An 18,895-nucleotide genomic window follows, 5' to 3' on the forward strand; every position below is an offset into this window, starting at 1 on the left:
TCTGTTGCCATGTCAAGCTAATGAATTAAAACAAGCGCTGAGTGGGAGGCAACCCACTGGTAGGAACTAATTATTTTCAATTTTGCTTTTAAGATTACTAACATATTAACTTGTGGTTTTGAGTTTTATTGTTTGAGAATAACTAAAAAAAAATGAAAAAAAAAGTTCCGGATACCATTGATCAAGCATCAGCATCGATCGATACCACCTGGGTATCGGTCGGCACCGCTATTGGATCGCAGAAAGGTTGATGGGTTTAAGGATTGGATTTGCGCGAATTGGGCCTGAATTTGCAACTAGATCGGGTCCGACAGAAGAAGCATCGACCGATACCACTTAATGGACATCGGTCGACACCGTTAAAACCGAGGAGCACCCTATTAAATCCCTGAGTCTTCTTCTTCTACCTCCATTCGCCACAAACTCGAGATAAACCCTCAAATCCTCATATCTTCTCCGACTTTGATCCGTTTTGAGTGATTCCAAGTGCTATTCCACTCGATTTTCTCTCCTCTACCCGGATCCAGTGTCAATTTTGTGTTTTGGAGTGATGGCACCCAACAAGAAGGCAAGAACCACCGACGGCGGAGCTTCTTCTTCTCGCCCAACTCGCCAGTCCAACCGCCGTCCGCCTCCGTCAGCTTCAGCCGCTGCTGCTCCGCCTCCGCGAGCTCCGGCGAGAGCTTCTTCCAATCTCCCAGACCTTTCACTTCCATCTCCCATTCAATCTCGTTTCCCATGGCCAAAAGAAGAAGGTGAACCAATTCCAACTCAACAAGTATGGGAGAATCCTCTTGCAGAACTTAAGAAGGCTGAGTTTATCAACAGACCATTGGATGTTTAAGGAGAGTATGAAACATTGTTGTATCATGCCTGGTTAGGAGTAGAAATAGAACCGACTAAGTTTGTTGATCCAGCTGTTCTCCATAGACTTGGGATTCATGATGAGGTCTTAGGATTTTAGATAAGATTAATTTGGGGACGGTTTGCACCAGACAATATGATTGTTATCCCAATTTGGTGAGACAGTTTATGGCTACTGTGCGGGTTGTCTATGACAACGAACAGGCACCGGAACCACGTCAGGGAGAGTTGCATTTCTTTATTCGAGGGTTACCGTATTCATTGACTTTGCCTCATCTCTGTGACATTTTTGATTGGCCACGGTTTTACAGAGGTACTGCTTTGCCTCAGACCTATTCGGCTGTTGGTGTTTTGTGGTCTTATATAGGGAATGGAGATTATGACTCCAAGAAGTGTGTTCAGCCAGATGTTCGCCATCCCGCACTTCGATATGTTCTTCGGGCCATTGGGACCACTTTTCTGTGCAAGATGGAACCAAACAAAATGAGAGCTGCTGAGTCATGGTTTTCTTTATCTCTTTCCCTTTTTAGGATTGAGACATTTTTATTCTTGCATTGAGTCAGTTTGTGTTTGAAATTTGTTTGAACTTATGAACTATCTATCTATCATGTTGCTTTTAACCTGTGTTTGTACTTTAGTGCTTCTTAACAGAATTAACATCAAAGGATTGATCCAACAACACAACACCACAATTAACTGCAACTAACAAGGAGTTTCGGCCAATAGTCACCATTCGCTCAGGGTGTCGATAGACACTGCAATGATGTCGGTAGACACCGATGGGTAACCCAAGAATGTTCATCTTTTCTTTACAATTTTTCAACATATTTTTGTTTCTTTACCTTTCCCTTGCTTGATAACACTGGGGACAATGTTGTTTAAGTCTGGGGGAGGTTAGTACTAACTACTAACATAGTTTTGGTTTTTCGTTTGTCAAAACCGTATTTTTGTTTTTATTGAGTCAAATTTTTCAAATTTTTGGAATTATGATCTCAAACTAATGGTTACTGTTCTTTGGCTAACACTCTAATGACTCTTGACCTCAGAACTGAAGTGTGGAAAAGACTATGAACTGTATCAACAATCCTGAAAGCCCTTATTCAAAGGATATCTGGTTAAACTAACGTCGTCTCAACTTTTATCCAGATTTTAACCGGACTTAATCTCTTACTTTGGGGTTGGAAATCAGTGGACTAGACTTCTTCTTCAGGCCATACAAGACAGTGCAATTTTTCAAAGTATGTTTCCCCTCTCTCTTTCCTTCGGTACTTAAAAAAATACATAAAAATAAAAAAAGAGAAGAAAATAAAAGATGAGATGATTTTGATCAGTTTAGAGGGGTAGGTGAATTACCTATGACCCCATTATTCTACTCTTGAGTCAAATGATCACACAAAGTTTGGAAGCGCGGGGTAGGTAAATTACCAATGACCCCGCTATTCGCTTACATCTTTGATTTTATTCAGAAAAAAAAAAATCAATCAATCCTTTGAAAGTGAGAAAAGGGAGAGGAAAGGAGATGTATGAAGAATGTCTTGGCTTGAAGAGAGTCCATATACCACTGATCGATACACCAAGGTAAGAACTCACATGTACTTGCTTTAATTTATGTAATGAGATGACAATGGTGAGACTAGAGATTCCAGAAGATTGTGGGATTTGAGTAAGGAATGTTGATGTTTTTCAAATGACAAAGTATATGAAGTAAGTTCTTGAGAGTCAAAGCGATGAAGAGTGTGAAGATCAGTTATCTGCAGTTGAGTGAGTTCCTATGTTTTCAAACCTCTATCACAGGTCTAAGTTTTTGTTTTGCTTGAGGGCAAGCAAAGGCTAAGTCTGGGGGACTTGATATATCATGGTTTTTACGGTTTTTAACCATGATATAAGTGTGCTTTTTGAGTCTTTTGATTTGTTTTCTAGGTTTTTTTGTGTTGATACTAAGATTTTCGTGTGTCTTATCCTAGTAGGTTCAATTAACCTTATGCAGTTGTAATACTTAAGGTGTCAATCCAGTTGGGAAACTTTATTATCACTCAAGATGCAATCAGGATTTCACAAGTCAAGCCAATTCAAAGAGAGTGTTTTTATCTAACAATCCTAGAATGATGAAAAAGCAAAACGGAAATGAACTACAGAACTAGAAATGAAAATGTATGGCAAGAAGTAGATAAAAGTAAAAACGAAAACGATTCTAAGCATGAAGAAACGAAAAAGTCTCAGGAATGTAATATCAATCAAGAATATAAAAGTCCTAAGGATGGGAGTAATTGATGTCGGTGGAGTATCCTAGTCTACAGAGTGTTTAACATACGACAAGCAAACTATCCCTAAACAATGAACATCACAACTTAGCTAATCCAATCTCTTGGAAAAAGCTACTCAGACTCAACCACTTCCATACCTAGCTCTCGCTAGAGAAACATGGTTGAGCAGGCATGACAAACAAGTTCATTCACGTCAACAAACATCCTAGACAACTAATCTCTTAGGCTAGGAACGTAAGTCTCTGGCACTAGTTGGTCAGACATTTCATCAAACACCTTTTGGGTGTGGAAATGTCTCGAACCTAGTTCCAATTGATCAGAGAGAAACTAGTAATTCTAACACTAGTCCAGAAGGGAATCATACAAATCAAAGCTTAAACACCCTACATCCTAAGATCCTCCACCTAGTCTATCCCATCCCCAAGAACTCTAACACTGCTCAGATCCGGAAATCATCACCAAAGATACAAATCCAGAAAACATTGAACAAAGCATAGTAGATAGATAGAAATGAGAAGAACAAGTTTGTAGAAGAAATCAAATGCAAATACTCAATGTATTAAAAGATATCTGGATACAAAGTCTGAGAACGATTTTGGAGGCTAGGTAAAACCTTCAGAACAAAATGAGATAAAAGATAAAATGTCCTCTGCCAAGACTTAACAAAACTTATTTATAGTCCTAAAACTTAAAACGACAAGGTGAAGCGTCGGTTTGGGAATCTCCTGAAGCGTGTAAGACATAACGTCTTCCTGACATGTGCATCGAGTCGGAGTGGGCGATAGTGGCTCGATTGCTTCGGTGAGAGTGGTTCGATTGGCGCCGCTGAGTGTGGCTCGATTGGTGCCGCTGAGAGTGGCTCGATTGGTGTCGCTGAGAGTGGCTCGATTGGTTCCAATGAGAGTGGCTCGATTGGTGCCGCTGAGAGTGGCTCGATTGCGTGGTTCGATCGTTCGCATTTCCGATGTCTCCTAGACACCTGAAATACTCCGAAATGCACAATGTATGCAAGGATGATGCAAAAACCTCCTAAACATGCAAAGTGTATAAAAGAGGTTCTAAGATGATGCAAAACGACTAGTTATCCTAGCTAAACGCATGACAAATACATGCTAAGGAGATGCAAAATATAAACATATCAACTCCCCCAAACTTATTTTTTGCTTGCCCTCAAGCAAACGATCAAGAACAAAGTATAGAAGAGAGGTGTGAAGATGGGGTCTCAGAACCTAAAACATGCTGAATAGAGTAGTTAGAATCAAGATCCTTGTTTTTAGTTCTATGATGCAAGGTGAAAGAACTTTGTTTCTTAACTTAATTGAAATGATTCTGATCTTTAATCTACACATGCAATCCTATCAATCACTCCCTTTAACATTCATTAACAGAGAACCGTGAATCAAGCTATGCAGTGTCGTTGAACTCATTTGGCTAGGGTAAAAGGTCAAAGACAAAAATGGTCTCCTTCTCAGGTGGTTTTATCAATTCAGAACAAGGTTCTCTCACGAAGAGGAGTTGAGCTTAAGAGAAGGCTAAAAGTTGAAACCAACTGATACATACAAGAGCAGCGCCCTGTCCATCCAAAGAACATTCCAAACCGGAGTTGGTCCTATCTCTACCTTCATCAGAAACATCATCTCAAACCCAATCTTTCATTCTTTACACTTGGTCTTAGGAGGAGTTCACTTCTTATCATTCTAGCGGATTTCAAATCTTTATTATCAGTAAGGTTCTTTTTCTTTTCTTCTAAGTACTCTAGACATCTTAAACATTTTACTTTCTTTTCTTTGTCTAATCTTTTCATTTTATTCCCAGAACCAGTAACTCATTATTTTGCTCAACCCAAATCCCTTACTAGACTTTTAAACTTTGAAAACACATCCCCCTCCTAAAGATTTTCTACCCTTTACTTTCTTTTTACTCTTCACTTTTCTGCACAAATCCAACCCAATGCCCAAAATCGAGTTCTCACCTAGTCCTACTAGTCCGGATAACGCGAACTAGAACTACACAGGATCCTACTCTTGTCGGTTAGAACCTAACACTTTCTAACAAGCTCAACTCGGAAAAAGGCCTGACACTCAAAAATACAATTGGCTTGAAAGAAAGGTTGGTTAAGGGTGCGGAGAACTGTTCCGAAGATGGGAATCAGCTACTTGGATTGACAAGGGTGGTAAAAATGTGAAAGACAATCCAAGTATGTATATGGTATCCATGAGTTCAACTTCAATGCATAACAAGATAATTGTAAGTCATGATTAGGTTCAGATAGATAGGGAATGATGTCAATTCAAAACATGCTTCAATCAAGACTAAAATGCAATTTCAAGTTTAATCAACAAGCATCAAAGAACTAATAACAAGGGCATTGATCCTATCCTATTGAATTCAGCATGCTACCAAAGTTACAATCATCATCAACCCCTATGCTAAATACAACAACCCTATATGAATAATACTAGACTCAATCCTAATATGCAACTGCAAATTACATGAACACTTTGTTTTTTTTTTTTTTCCAAATTTTTTTTTGTTTTTCTATGCAAGTAGATGGATGCAAACTCAAGCATGATATGATGCAAGAATTTGAAATAAGAATCACAAGAGACAACATCAGATACATCATCTCAAACCCTCCCCCAAACTTAAATTACATAGTCTCCTGTGTAACAAAAATTTGCAGGAGGATTTAAGAATCACAACAGAAACAATGCAGGAATGAAATGGTATATACAAGGAAAGGTGGGAGTACCTCAATAGTAGAAGAAGGATTCGGAACTCGCCCAAGGAGTTGGTGCGTGATACTGGCTATGTCCTTCACCTTGTTCGAGATCCGCGGGAATGGCCTCAGTTGGTTGGTCGACTTGCTGCTCAACCACTTGCGTGTTCTGATAAGTGTTCGGCTGCTCATCGCACTGCATGTCGTCGACTCTGGACTCTCCATGGTCCGATTCTAGCACAACTACCTCGGTAGGCGGATAATCGCCTTGATGTTCGACCTGCTGCTCAACCTCTTGCTCATTTTGAGCTGCGGAACGACGCGCTGATCGACTACTTGAAGAGGCTCTGGAACCACGCGAACTTTGTCTCCTTCCCTCCCGAGATTCATGTGACGACTAGCGTGAAGGGACAAGTGTAGGCTGACGCTGCTGAGATATATAGGAAGATTGGCGAGCTAGAGAATGTACTGGAGAAGGTGTTCGTTGGTGAGTTCGCTCGAGGCTCGCGGAAGCACGACTCTGTGTGGGTCTGGTGTCCTCGGGGACAGACCTAGGGATGGCGGTGGTGGAAGTCGAGCAGCTGAACTTACGCATGAAGTTCGTGAAGGTCTTGGTGAAGCTGTTGAACGCCTTGTCTCTTGCCTTCCCCCATCGCTGAAGCTTGTTGAGGCGTTCATGAGCTGTTCTGACCCCTTTGGTCATTCTTTGTTCTGAGTACTCCTCAAAGTGGAACTGCTCCGGGCGGTACTCAATTGCGTCTTCTTCCATCGGATCAGCTCCTACGGATCAGCTCCTACTTCCGCGACGTCGACATATTGCTCCTCAACATCAGAATTGTATAATGTATGCGTAGGAGGGATGAACTCGATATGCTCACCCCCCAAGATTGTAGTCAACTCGACACAGGGGAGGAGTAATCGCGAGGGACAGACCGCAGGATGCACGAACTTGTAGAGCAATCGTCCATTCCTCAAGCCCCAGTCCAAAGTGCGTAGCTGCCGCAAGTTGTTTATGTCTATCCAGTGTGGTGGGTATGGCTTAGATTGTAGGGGAACACCAGCTGCCTCAAGAAACCAAGTCATTATGCCTCCCATACACAATACGCCTGGAGTGCGGTTGCTGTTGAGTCTCGAGACCCAAGTCATGTATGACATTATGTAGTTGAGAAGGTAGAGCGAGACGGAAGTGTTGGAGATGTCACCTTGCAGCGCGGTGCAATCCATGGCAGTGAACGAGAGTCCCTTTAGTGCCAGATCGATCATCTCAAGCTTGCCGTACGTGATGTATCCCTTAATCTCCTTAGCGTAGAATGAATTGGCAACCGCCTTCTGGAAGTAACGCAAGACTGGGCTTCTCAGGTTCACCGCCTTCGTTTTCGATGAAGTAAATGTCGGGGCGCTTCCGATCGTTGCCCAGAGTGCGGATACTTCTGTTCTGTCGAACTGCAGCGTAGTCCCCGTTCAGCTGGGAAATCCAAAGATCTCTTCGATGGTTCTGAAAGTAAGCGTGTAGAACTGGCCATGACCGCGAAATTCAATATAGCCCATACCTCCATCAGACATCATGCCTGGCTCATCCGCATACAAGTGCATCTCCAGTGTAGAAAGGAGCTGAATTGTCTCCTCTTTGAATCCACTCTTGGGAGTGTTCATAATTCTCTCCAGATGGCACCGCCGAAATAGTAGCTCCATTGTCTCAGGATGTGGATATCTTGTTCCACTGAACTCACACTGTTGGAACAGCTCGTACTACTCCTTGGGAGTCAACTTCGTCTCAGATGCTCTCCATCGTACAAATTTCTTTGGCGCTTATTCTAAATGCAATGCATGTTCCTTTTGTTCGTAATCATTATCCTCATGTCTTGAGGTAGAAGCTGGTACCGGTCTCTTCCCATGACTCTTGCTCTTAGAGAGCGGTTTGTCTGGTCTTCTTGACCCCGCTGCTTGTTCTGAACCCCCAATAACTTCATCAACCATGTTCTTCATTTTCAGGAAATGTTTCGCCATGGATTCAGGGATGAGCGTTCTCCAGTAACACAACCATACGCCTCTCTCATCTCATGTATGAGCTCGGTGCTCTTCCTGCTTTTCTAAGACATAATAAACTCAAAACTAAACTTTAGTATGTTAGTGAGCAAATAACAAGTGCAAAGAGAGAGTAAACCGATCACGTAGTAGGTCGAGTCGTGTCGTCGGCGTGACTTAGTGTTTCACTTGGAAGTTGGATATGGAACTTTGTCGTGTGGATTGAGTGAAAATTTGGGAGAGTGGGTGACGAAGTCGGGTCGATCGATGGAGTGGAGTTTGGCTCGAGCGAAACGGATCGAGTGAACGGAAGATGTCAGCTCGATAGAGGACTTCGGTGTTGGCTCGATGATAGGGATGTGGATACGGATGTGGATACGGATGTGGATACGGAGTGGATACGGATGTGGCTCGATCTTGACTTTGATGGCGACTCGAACGAGACGGTCCAGCGAGGGTCGAGTCGACGTCGGCGAAGCTGGAGTTGGTGAGAACAGTGTGAACAGTGGCTCGATGGTACGGAGTGGGATGGATTGAGTCGGAACATGAACAGTAGACCAGGGGTTGAGTTGCGACGGATGTGGCTCGATCGAGTCAGCAGCACGGCGGTTCGAGTGGTTGCAGGTCGACTCGAGGGTGGCAGCACGGTGGCTCGAGCGGGGAGAGATGGGAGAGTGATGATTGTTTGTTTTGGTTGGTGAGTTGAGAGTGAAGGAGAGGTGACATAAATAGAGGGATGGTGAAGATGAATAATTGTGATATGTCGTGCAAGTGGTGCAAGGGAGAGTGGTGGTGGAATAATGTTGGAGATGATGGGACATAAAGATGGAGTTGATGTGTTTTGGGAGAGGGAACAAGAGAGGAAGGGGTGAGTTGATGGGAGAGAGAAATTCACGTAGGTGGGTGAGAGAAAAGGAGAGTGGGGTCACCTAATTGTGAAGATTCTTCTCTAGATATTTTTTCTATTCCTATATGACCAACAATCTCTCTTTGACTCTGACTCTCTTCTGTAGCTTTTCTTTTCTTCTATAAAACTCATCTTTATTCAAACTTTATTCCAAACTCACTCCTTTAACTGCTTTTTTTTTTTATTTTGCTTAAACTCCCTTCTGTAAACTCCTGAACGCAAAAAAATCAAAAATAAAAATTAAAAACACAAGGATCCTAAAGAATATGTACAGCGATACCTTTGGGACTTCCTCCCAAGTGAGCTTGTTTAAAGTCCCTAGCTTGACTTTGCTGCTTTTAGGCTTTTGTGGGCTCATGGAAGAGCACATAAGACTCCTTTGGTTGGACTTGGTCAGCTAAATACTTTTTTACTCTTTGGCCGTTTACAGTGAATTCACTGCCATCCTTGTTCAGAAGAGTGATGGCTCCAAATGGCAGAACGTCTTTGACTGTAAAAAGTCCAAACCACCTAGACTTAAGCTTTCCAGGAAATAACTTAAGTCTGGAATTGAATAGCAAAACCTGATCTCCATCCTTGAGCTCCTTGACAACAATCTTCTTGTCATGAAAATTCTTTGTCCTTTCCTTGTAAATCTTGGAGCTCTCATAAGCATCAAGTCTTATTTCTTCCAACTCGTGGATGTCAAGAGTTCTCTTAGCCTGAGCTGTGTCAATATCCAAATTCAGCAACTTGATAGCCCAAAGTGCATGTACTCAACCTCCACAGGGAGATGACAAGCTTTACCATAGATCAACTGAAATGGCGTTCGCCCTATTGGTGTTTTGAATGCTGTTTTGTATGCCCAGAGAGTCTCGTCCAACTTGACAGACCAATCTTTCTTTGAAACCCCAACAATCCTTGACAGAATAGCCTTGATTTGTTTGTTCGAAACTTCAACCTGTCCGCTGGTCTGAGGGTGATACGCAGTAGACACCTTGTGCTTGACACCATATTTCTTCAGCATGCTTTCAAACACCTTGTTGATGAAGTGAGTCCCACCGCACTGATCACTGCTCTGGGTATCCCATACCTTGGAAAAATTATGCTTTTAAACAGTTTCAGAACAACCTTGTGATCATTGGTAGGACTGGTAATGGCTTCGACCCACTTAGAAACGTAATCGACTGACATCTCGTTCCTCCTTGTGATGTTGCCCGTCCTCTGACAAGCATCACACTTGGTGATGAAACTGTGAGCGTCCTTGAACAAGGTTAGCCACTAGAGACCCGCTTGAAGAACCTTCTGAGCTGTCTTGAATGTGGCGAAGTGACCTCCATAGGTGGAACCGTGACAGTGTTCAAGCACTCCCTGGACTTCCCCTTCTGCTATGCATCTTCTAAACAGACCATCAGAACCTCTCTTGTATAGATAGGGTTCATCCTAGAAATAGTGGTTGACCTCTCTGAAAAACTTCTTCTTCCTGTAGGGACCCATGTCATCAGGAACTTCTCCACAAACCTTGTAATTCAAGACATCTGCATACCATGGTGCGTTCTCAGAAGTGATCGCCATGCATCTAATTCTAAGGTTGTCAAGCTCTGTGTCATGCATCTGCTCACAAACCTGGGCGACCAGAAGTTGTTCCTGAGGCATTGAATCATCTATGGGAACAACATCTTCAATCCTCATTCTTGACAGGTGGTCCGCAACTCCATTTTCTATGCCTTTCTTGTCAACAATCTCCATGTCGAACTCCTGAAGTAGCAGAATCCATCTCAACAGTCTCGGCTTGGTATCCTTCTTCAAATAGATGTGTCTCAGAGCAGCATGGTTGGTATACACTATGACCTTCGAACCCACAAGGTAACTCCTGAATTTTTCGAATGCAAACACAACTGCTAGGAGTTCCTTCTCTGTGGTAGCATACCTTCCATGAGTCTCGTCCAAGGTACGACTCGCGTAGTAGATTACATGAAGCTTCTTGTCAATTCACTGTCCCAGAACTGCTCCAACTGCGAAGTCTGAAGCATCACACATGATCTCAAAAGGGTGATCCCAATTTGGAGGTTGTACTATGGGTGCTGAAACCAACGCCTCTTTGATCTTGCTGAAAGCTTCCAGACATGCTGCATCGAATTCAAACTCAACCTCCTTGCACAACATCCTTGTAAATGGTCTTGCAATTTTTGAGAAGTCATTGATGAATCTTCTGTAAAACCCAGCATGTCCCAGAAAACTTCTGATGTCCTTCACTGTCCTTGGCGGTTGAAGCTGAACCATGACCTCAATCTTTGCTTTGTCAACCTCAATTCCTCTTTCAGAAATCTTGTGTCCCAGAACGATCCCTTCTTCAACCATGAAATGGCACTTCTCCCAGTTCAGCACCAGGTTTGTCTCCTCACATCGCGTCAATACCCTGCACAGATTCAACAAACAGGAGGAGAAAGTGGAACCGTATACAGAGAAATCGTCCATAAACACTTCCACTGACTCCTCAATCAGATCCGAAAAAATTGATGTCATGCACCTTTGAAAGGTGGCAGGAGCATTGCACAAACCAAATGGCATACGTCTGTAGGCAAATGCGACCAACAATTGTGTTTTTTCAATCGTACCTTTTGGATATTTTCTGAAAAGTCGTCATGGATCATTAGAACGGTTATTTATGAAAAGTTACAACTGTTCATTGTAAAGTTGTGTTGATTGGAACATTCATAGCTTTTGAAATCTATATATATATGCATGTTTGAACTGTTTTCATTTTTTTTTGTCATGACACAAAATCAACGAAAATTTCAATCTCAACGGTTTATACATTTTTCAAAATTATTTTCTAGCATTCATTCTTTGAAAAGTCAAGAAATTCCTCTAATTATTTATTTAACAAAAGCTTTTTGGAATGATGAATTTAATTTACATCTTTTAGTTAATTTTAAATATAAAAGTTTAATGAAAAATCTGTAGAAAAATTAAATTGTGTGTTTTACAAAAAGTTGCGATTGTTCATTGTAACGGTTTTTTTGTAAAGTTGCAACTGCTCATTGTAGAGTTGTGTTTATTCGAATATTCGTCTCTTTTGAAATTTAGATATATTTGTCTTTTTGAACTGTTTTTATTTTTTTTGTCATGACACAAAATAATATAAAATTTCAATATCAACAGATTTTACAGATTTCTAAATTGTTATTTGGCATTCATTCTTTTAAAAGTAAAAAAATATTCCTCTAATTCTTGATTGAACAAAAGATTTTTGGAATGATGAATCTAATTTACAACTTTTAGTTAATTTTAAATATAATAATTTCATGAAAATACCTAGAGTTTTTTTTTCAAGAGTTAGATGGATTATATAGTGAGTTTTTGAATTTGACTTCTCAATATGGTAATAAAAATGTCTTCTATTTAGAAACAGTTTATATGGGTTATTAGGTGAAATCAAGTGCAGAAACAACATTTGAGATTTTTCGTAGCACCTTTTCATAACAATTTTTTTTTAATACAAACAATTGTATCTGTTCATTGTAAAGTTGTGTCTTTTCACTATATTTTATTTATATCTTTTCATCACAACTTTTCGGTGTAATAGGTGTGTCTATTTAAATAGTAATGTCTTTTGAACTCTCTTTATATTTGTCTCTTCATCAGTAACTAACAAGTTCATTGAAACAAATTTTCCATTTTATGTTGAATCTAAATAATTAAATATAAATATATAATATTCAAAGTTATTCTATAAACTAACTAAAATTTTAGAAATGATTATAGCAATAGAGAAATCTAATACAACTTAATATATAATTTACAGTTGCGTCTATTTTTATCGTAACTTTTTGTTAAAAAAATAGTTTAATATTTTAAAATAAGAATAAATATCTGAATAAAGACGAACAATAGTTGCGACTATGCTTAGTATTTTTTTATAAGAAAATTGTTTTTATTCCTTTTTTAAAACTCAAACAGTTGTATCTGTTCATTTTAGAGTTGTGTCTTTTCACTATATTATATTCATATTTTTTCATCACAACTTTTCGTTCTAATAGGTGTGTCTATTTAAATAGTCATGTCTTTTGAACTTTCTATATATTTGTCTTTTTCATCAATAACTAACAAATCATTCGTTCCAACAAATTTTCCGTTTTATGTTTAATCTAAATAATTTGAATATTAATATCTAATATTTAACGTTATTCTATAATCTAACAAAAATTTTAGAAATAATTATAGCAATATAGAAGTTTAATAAAACTTAATACAGAATTTATAGTTGTGTTGCGTCTATTTATCGTAACTTTTCGTTAAAAACTATTTTAATATTTAAATTTATATTATTTTGTTTTTAATTATAATTATTTAATAGAAAATTATATTTACTCATTACAACCATTAGTTCAATATTCTCAGTTAGGATCACGTTGTCATAACGATTTTTATAATTGTAGCTTTACCATAATTCTTCATAAAAAATCTTATATTTATAATACTTTAAACAATATTTTTCTGCAAAGTTGCGTCTATTCTACATAATATTTTATGTTATAAGTTTTCATTTTGATGGTTGTATTTTTAGTAACAGTTTATGTTTAATGTTTATGTATTCAAACTATTTTATTACATTCAAATAATTTTATAATATATAATTTTAAATTTTAAATTTTATTTACTTTTTTATAAAATTCTTCCCTCCGCGACATCGCTGGGGTTTGAGTCCTAGTTATAATAAAAAGACACAACTTTTAAAAATAAAGTACTAAATAGTTAAATATTAACATACACATATATATATATATTACGAAGAGCTACGGTATATAGGCGTAACCTTAAATTACAGATTTAAAGTTAATTAAAATCTATAGATTAATATAATTATTTCAAAAAGTCTTTAGTATAAAATAACATTTTGTAAAAGACAAAACTACTCAAACAAAAAGTTATGATAATGAAATATAAATAACATATAGTGAAAAAACAAAACTCTACAATAAAGAGAAGCAACTTTGTATAAAGACATACCATATAACTTAAATATACGTATATTTTATGAAAATGTAAGATGAAGGTCGCAATTATTGTTGGTATTTATTTATATTGTTATTATTATATAGGTTTATTTGAAACATGTTTATTACATTTCTTTATGGGAGATTTTAAAAAATACCCATTTTTGTATATCATTTTTTAAAAATACCATTAATTTTCACACCAAACTTAATTTTCATTTTCTTAATGTTAGCTATATGTGTTTCCATGAAGTGAGAATATTAAATTATTATAACAAAGTTTTTCATGAGAGGTAGAAAATGTTTCTAAAGTAATTTATCGTAACTTTTCGTTAAAAACTATTTTAATATTTAAATTTATATTGTTTTGCTTTTAATTATAATTATTTAATAGAAATTTATATTTACTCATTACAACCATTAGTTCAATATTCTGAGTTAGGATCACTTTGTCATAATGATTTTTTTAATTGTAGCTTTACCATAATTCTTCATAAAAAACCTTATATTTATAATACTTTAAACAATATTTTTTTGCAAAGTTGTGTCTATTCTACATAATATTTTTTGTTATAAGTTTTCATTTTGATGATTGTATTTTTAGTAACAGTTTCTATTTAATGTTTATGTATTCAAACTATTTTATTACATTCAAATAATTTTATAATGTATAATTTTAAATTTTAAATTTTAAATTTTATTTACTTTTTTATAAAATATTTCCCCCCGCGACATCGCGGGGGTCTGAGTCCTAGTTATAATAAAAAGACACAACTTTTAAAAATAAATTACTAAATAGTTAAATATTGACATACATATATATATATATTACGAAGAGCTACAGTATATAGGCGTAACCTTAAATTACATATTTAAAGTTAATTAAAATCTATAGATTAATATAATTATTTCAAAAAGTCTTTAGTATAAAATAATATTTTGTAAAAGACACAACTACTCAAACAAAAAGTTATGATAATGAAATATAAATAACATATAGTGAAAAAACAAAATTCTACAATAAAGAGAAGCAACTTTGTATAAAGACATACCATATAACTTAAATATACGTATATTTTACGAAAATGTAAGATGAAGGTCGCAATTATTGTTGGTATTTATTTAGATTGTTATTATTATATGGGTTTATTTGAAACATGTTTATTACATTTCTTTATGGGAGATTTTTAAAAATATCCATTTTTGTATGTCATTTTTAAAAAAAATTATTAATTTTCACACCAAACTCAATTTTCATTTTCTTAATGTTAGCTATATGTGTTTCCATGAAGTAAGTTTTCTAACTTATTGGATAAAATTAAAAGTAATTTTAATTAAATAAAAATCTCCAGTTTAATGAGATACTATAAAAAATATTATTAATTTTTACACCAAACTTAATTTTCATTTTCTTAATGTTAGCTATATGTGTTTCCATGAAGTGAAAATATTAAATTATTATAAATTTATAACAAAGTTTTTCATGAGAGGTAGAAAATGTTTCTAAAGTAATTTAAATTTAACAAATCACTACATTTTAATGAAATGCTAATAATTTACTGGAAAGAAGTAAGTTTTCTAACTTATTGGATAAAATTAAAAGTAATTTTAATTAAATAAAAATCTCCAGTTTAATGAGATACTAAAAAAAAATATTGGATAAGAAGTAATAAACATTAAAAACTTTAATTTTAATTAAAAAAATCTCTACACTTTAATGAGATACTAAAAATGTATTGGATAAGAAGTAAACTCTCTATATTTTTGGATAAACATTAAAATAAGGTAAATTTCAGTGTAAGAAATCTCTACATTCTAATGAGATAATAATAAGTTAGTGAGTGAAATGTATATTAATTTATATTTCTCTTTAATGGGATTTTTTCAAATGCAATAGACCTATTTAAACAACCTTAGCCCCAAAGCAAAAGGTTATCATTGAACACAACAGATTGAAGAAGAACAATACAAATTTCTTGAGAAAGTTAAACACTTGGAAGAAGAATGACGACCATATCCGACCTGCCAGAAGATTTGGTAGGAGAGATCTTTTCTTGGGTTCCATTGACATCTCTAAGCGCAGTGCGATCTACTTGTAAGAAGTGGGAAGCTTTATCAAAAATTCACATCGTTGGTAAAAAAGCAGCATCAAGGAGTCGTCATCAGTTTCTGGAGTTCATGGTTTCAGATTCTAGGGTTTTTTCTTTGAGATTCGATGTCCAAGGAATCCGCAACGAAGACGACGAGTTGAGTGATCCATCTATGAAGCAAATTAATATACCTAATACTGATCAAGTCGAGTTATCTCAAGTCTATCACTGCGATGGCTTATTGTTATGCGTCGCCGAACACAACTCGAGCCTCGTTGTATGGAATCCGTACTTGGGGCAAACCAAATGGATTCAACTCAGAAACAAATTCAACAGACGTGACATTTTTGCTCTCGGATACGACAACAATCATAACCACAAAATCTTGAGGTTTCTTGGTGATGGCGAGAGAAGCAGACGCAATCAAAGAAGGGACACTCATGTCTACGATTTTAGCTCTGATTCATGGAGGGTTCTTGATGTCAATCCGGACGGGGATGCACCGTTTGATTACATTGGTGTATCCTTGAAGGGAAATTCTTACTTCTTGGGTCGAGAGGTAACAACCGAAGTGGCAGGTGAACTGTTGGTAAAAGACATTGAAGATTTTCTAGTCTGTTTTGATTTCACAACTGAGATATTTGGACCTCGTTTGCCTCTGCCGTTTGACCATGATCCCTCTCCTAATCTTAAATATATGACTCTATCTTGGGTTAGAGATGAGAAGCTCGCTGTATTAAATAGCCACTCCGACACATTTCAGATATGCGATATTTGTGTTTCGACTAAGATTGAGCCCAATGCGGTATCTTGGAGCACTTTTTTTACAGTGGATATGTCACCAGTCAATGGTTTTCTAAATGGGTTGTCGACTTACTTTCCCCCTAGGAGCTTCTTCATTGACGAGGAGAAGAAAGTAGCAGTGTTTTTTAATAACAGTGGGACCAAGACCTGTCGCTACCAAATGGCTTACATCGTTGGAGATGATGGATACTTCAAATCTGTCAACATCGGAGAATTTTCAAATTCCATATGGAACCCAGGCAAACTTGCGTGCTCTTCTTATGTTCCAAGTTTAGTGCAACTGCAAGTTTAGTCCTTTTTTATTACTTTTATTTGTTTCTTTCTTGCTTTGCACAAAAAAAAGACTGCTTTTAGTTTGAAGTAATAGTTGATACTTGATAGAAGTATGGTAAGTGATAACTAAACATCAGATTTTACACATGGGCTTGAATTCAATATTAGACTCTGATTTAATATGTTAAATCAGCCGAGATTTCAGTATCTTTATAAAAAGACAGTGTTTAAGTAGTATAAAGTGAAATTTAATTTTGAGTTATAATTTATTAGTTAAGAACAAAATGTTGTGTTGTAACTCTAATGTAGAGTTCCTTACCCAAAAAAAAAACTCTAATGCAGAGTTTTCTCTTCCATGCATACAGCAGATGCTTAAGCTTATTTACTTAGTTATATCTACAAGTTACACAAGAATCACATAGCGAGTAACAAATTGCTGTCTTGTTGAAGAAGTTAGTCTACAATTACATAGCGACGGTAGGCTCTCAGAGATTAAAAAGTGGAGATACACTCAACATAAACAACAGGTTCATTGGTAGATATGGATAATGTAAACTGACGATGATTAACTGTGAGCTGAAAGCTGTTGCTTCTGCAGTAAATCAACGTTACAAAAAATATCAAGTCAACAAAACCAAAGCTAATCAACAAAAAGATCAATATGAGACTTTGTAGATTTGTCGCTTCAGAAAAGGTAGCTTCTCTCATCATCTGGGAGAGCAAGAAATAAACCACGCACGACATCATTTGTTGCAATTAGGTCAAGAGATCCCCAGTAAAGCTCTGTCATCGAAACTAGACCAGGTACTGCCCTCACATATTTGACAACAAGAGCCATCCGTTCTTCAGTTGATACTGATCTTTAGCCTTTGCATTTGGAGAGTTTTCCATCAGAACTTGTGACATCCTATCTGGGTCTTATGTTTGCATAGGATCATGTTCATGATTTAGTGTCATATGTGTTCTCTCATCTCCATTATTGGTTGTGCATTCATCGTCAGTTAACTCAACTAATGTAACACGATGATGTACACCACCGCTTGGTTGACATGAGTCCTCAACCAGACCAAGATGCGGTATATACAGCAGTGGGTGCGACCCAAGTTTCGAAGATCAGGATAAGCCTTTAATTATAAACCAAAAACAAAAATCCAATGAAAATAAGAATAGAAAACAAGAAATTAATGTACAAGAAAATAATCTTATCTCTAAATAACTTGTAGTACAAGTCACTGAGATATGAGAAGAGTTTCATACCTCGGAATCATCTATAGAAGCTCTCTGGTCAGTACTTTTTGATATCCTATCAGGGGTCCTAGTAATCGAATGCCCTGGAACGGTTTCTTTTGGTGATTGTAGTACTCGATTGACCAATGCTTCTAGCTTTTTATGATCCTCTCTTTGTTGTCCTGGACCTAGTGCAGCCAGCTGTCTTTTGGCGTCCTCCAACTTTCTCTCTTCTTCTTCTCTCTGTCTCTTCTTCTCAGCTATTTCTGCCTCCAGTTTCTTTTCCATCTTCTGCTTTCAAAGTCATTTCTGATTCCTTTTTCTTTCGCTCTATGGACCCGCTTTTGAGTTGGGTTTCATCAACAGCCTCAGTTACCTTTGACCCACTTCTCCTCTGCACATCCCTCTTTTGTTTCATCTTCTTGTCCTTATTTTTACAAATCCTCTCTATCTGATTGTTAACAAGGAGTTGCAGGTGTGATGCATAGAACAAATTGCCACCAGGAGGATCCGCTTCCAATTCTTTTTTAACCCTCTCCCAGAGTAGTCTACTCCATTTGTATCCTCTGAAATATTCACAATCCCGCACAGCTTCCATACCATCATTAGGAAGTAAGATCCACTTAGAGACTACTTCTTCCAGGAACTGTACGGAGCTTTCACTTTCCAAGAGTTCCCGTTGCTCCTCTGGGATTTCAATTATCATCGAGTCCCTAGGCAACTTTAAAGCATCTGCTAGCTCC

At 37.2% G+C, this 18,895-nt stretch overlaps 1 pseudogene across 1 annotated transcript; it reads left to right on the forward strand.

Annotated features, from left to right (window-relative positions):
* The first annotated feature begins 15,630 nt into the window (after positions 1-15,630).
* On the forward strand, positions 15,631-17,223 carry LOC104780772 (F-box protein At3g49510 pseudogene; annotated as a pseudogene). The gene has a single exon (XR_015596934.1). The product of XR_015596934.1 is annotated as an F-box protein At3g49510 pseudogene (transcript).
* The last annotated feature ends 1,672 nt before the right edge of the window (positions 17,224-18,895 follow it).

This window comes from Camelina sativa, chromosome 4 (assembly GCF_030686135.1).
Source record: "Camelina sativa cultivar CO46 ecotype springtype chromosome 4, ASM3068613v1".
Taxonomy (NCBI): Eukaryota; Viridiplantae; Streptophyta; class Magnoliopsida; order Brassicales; family Brassicaceae; genus Camelina; species Camelina sativa.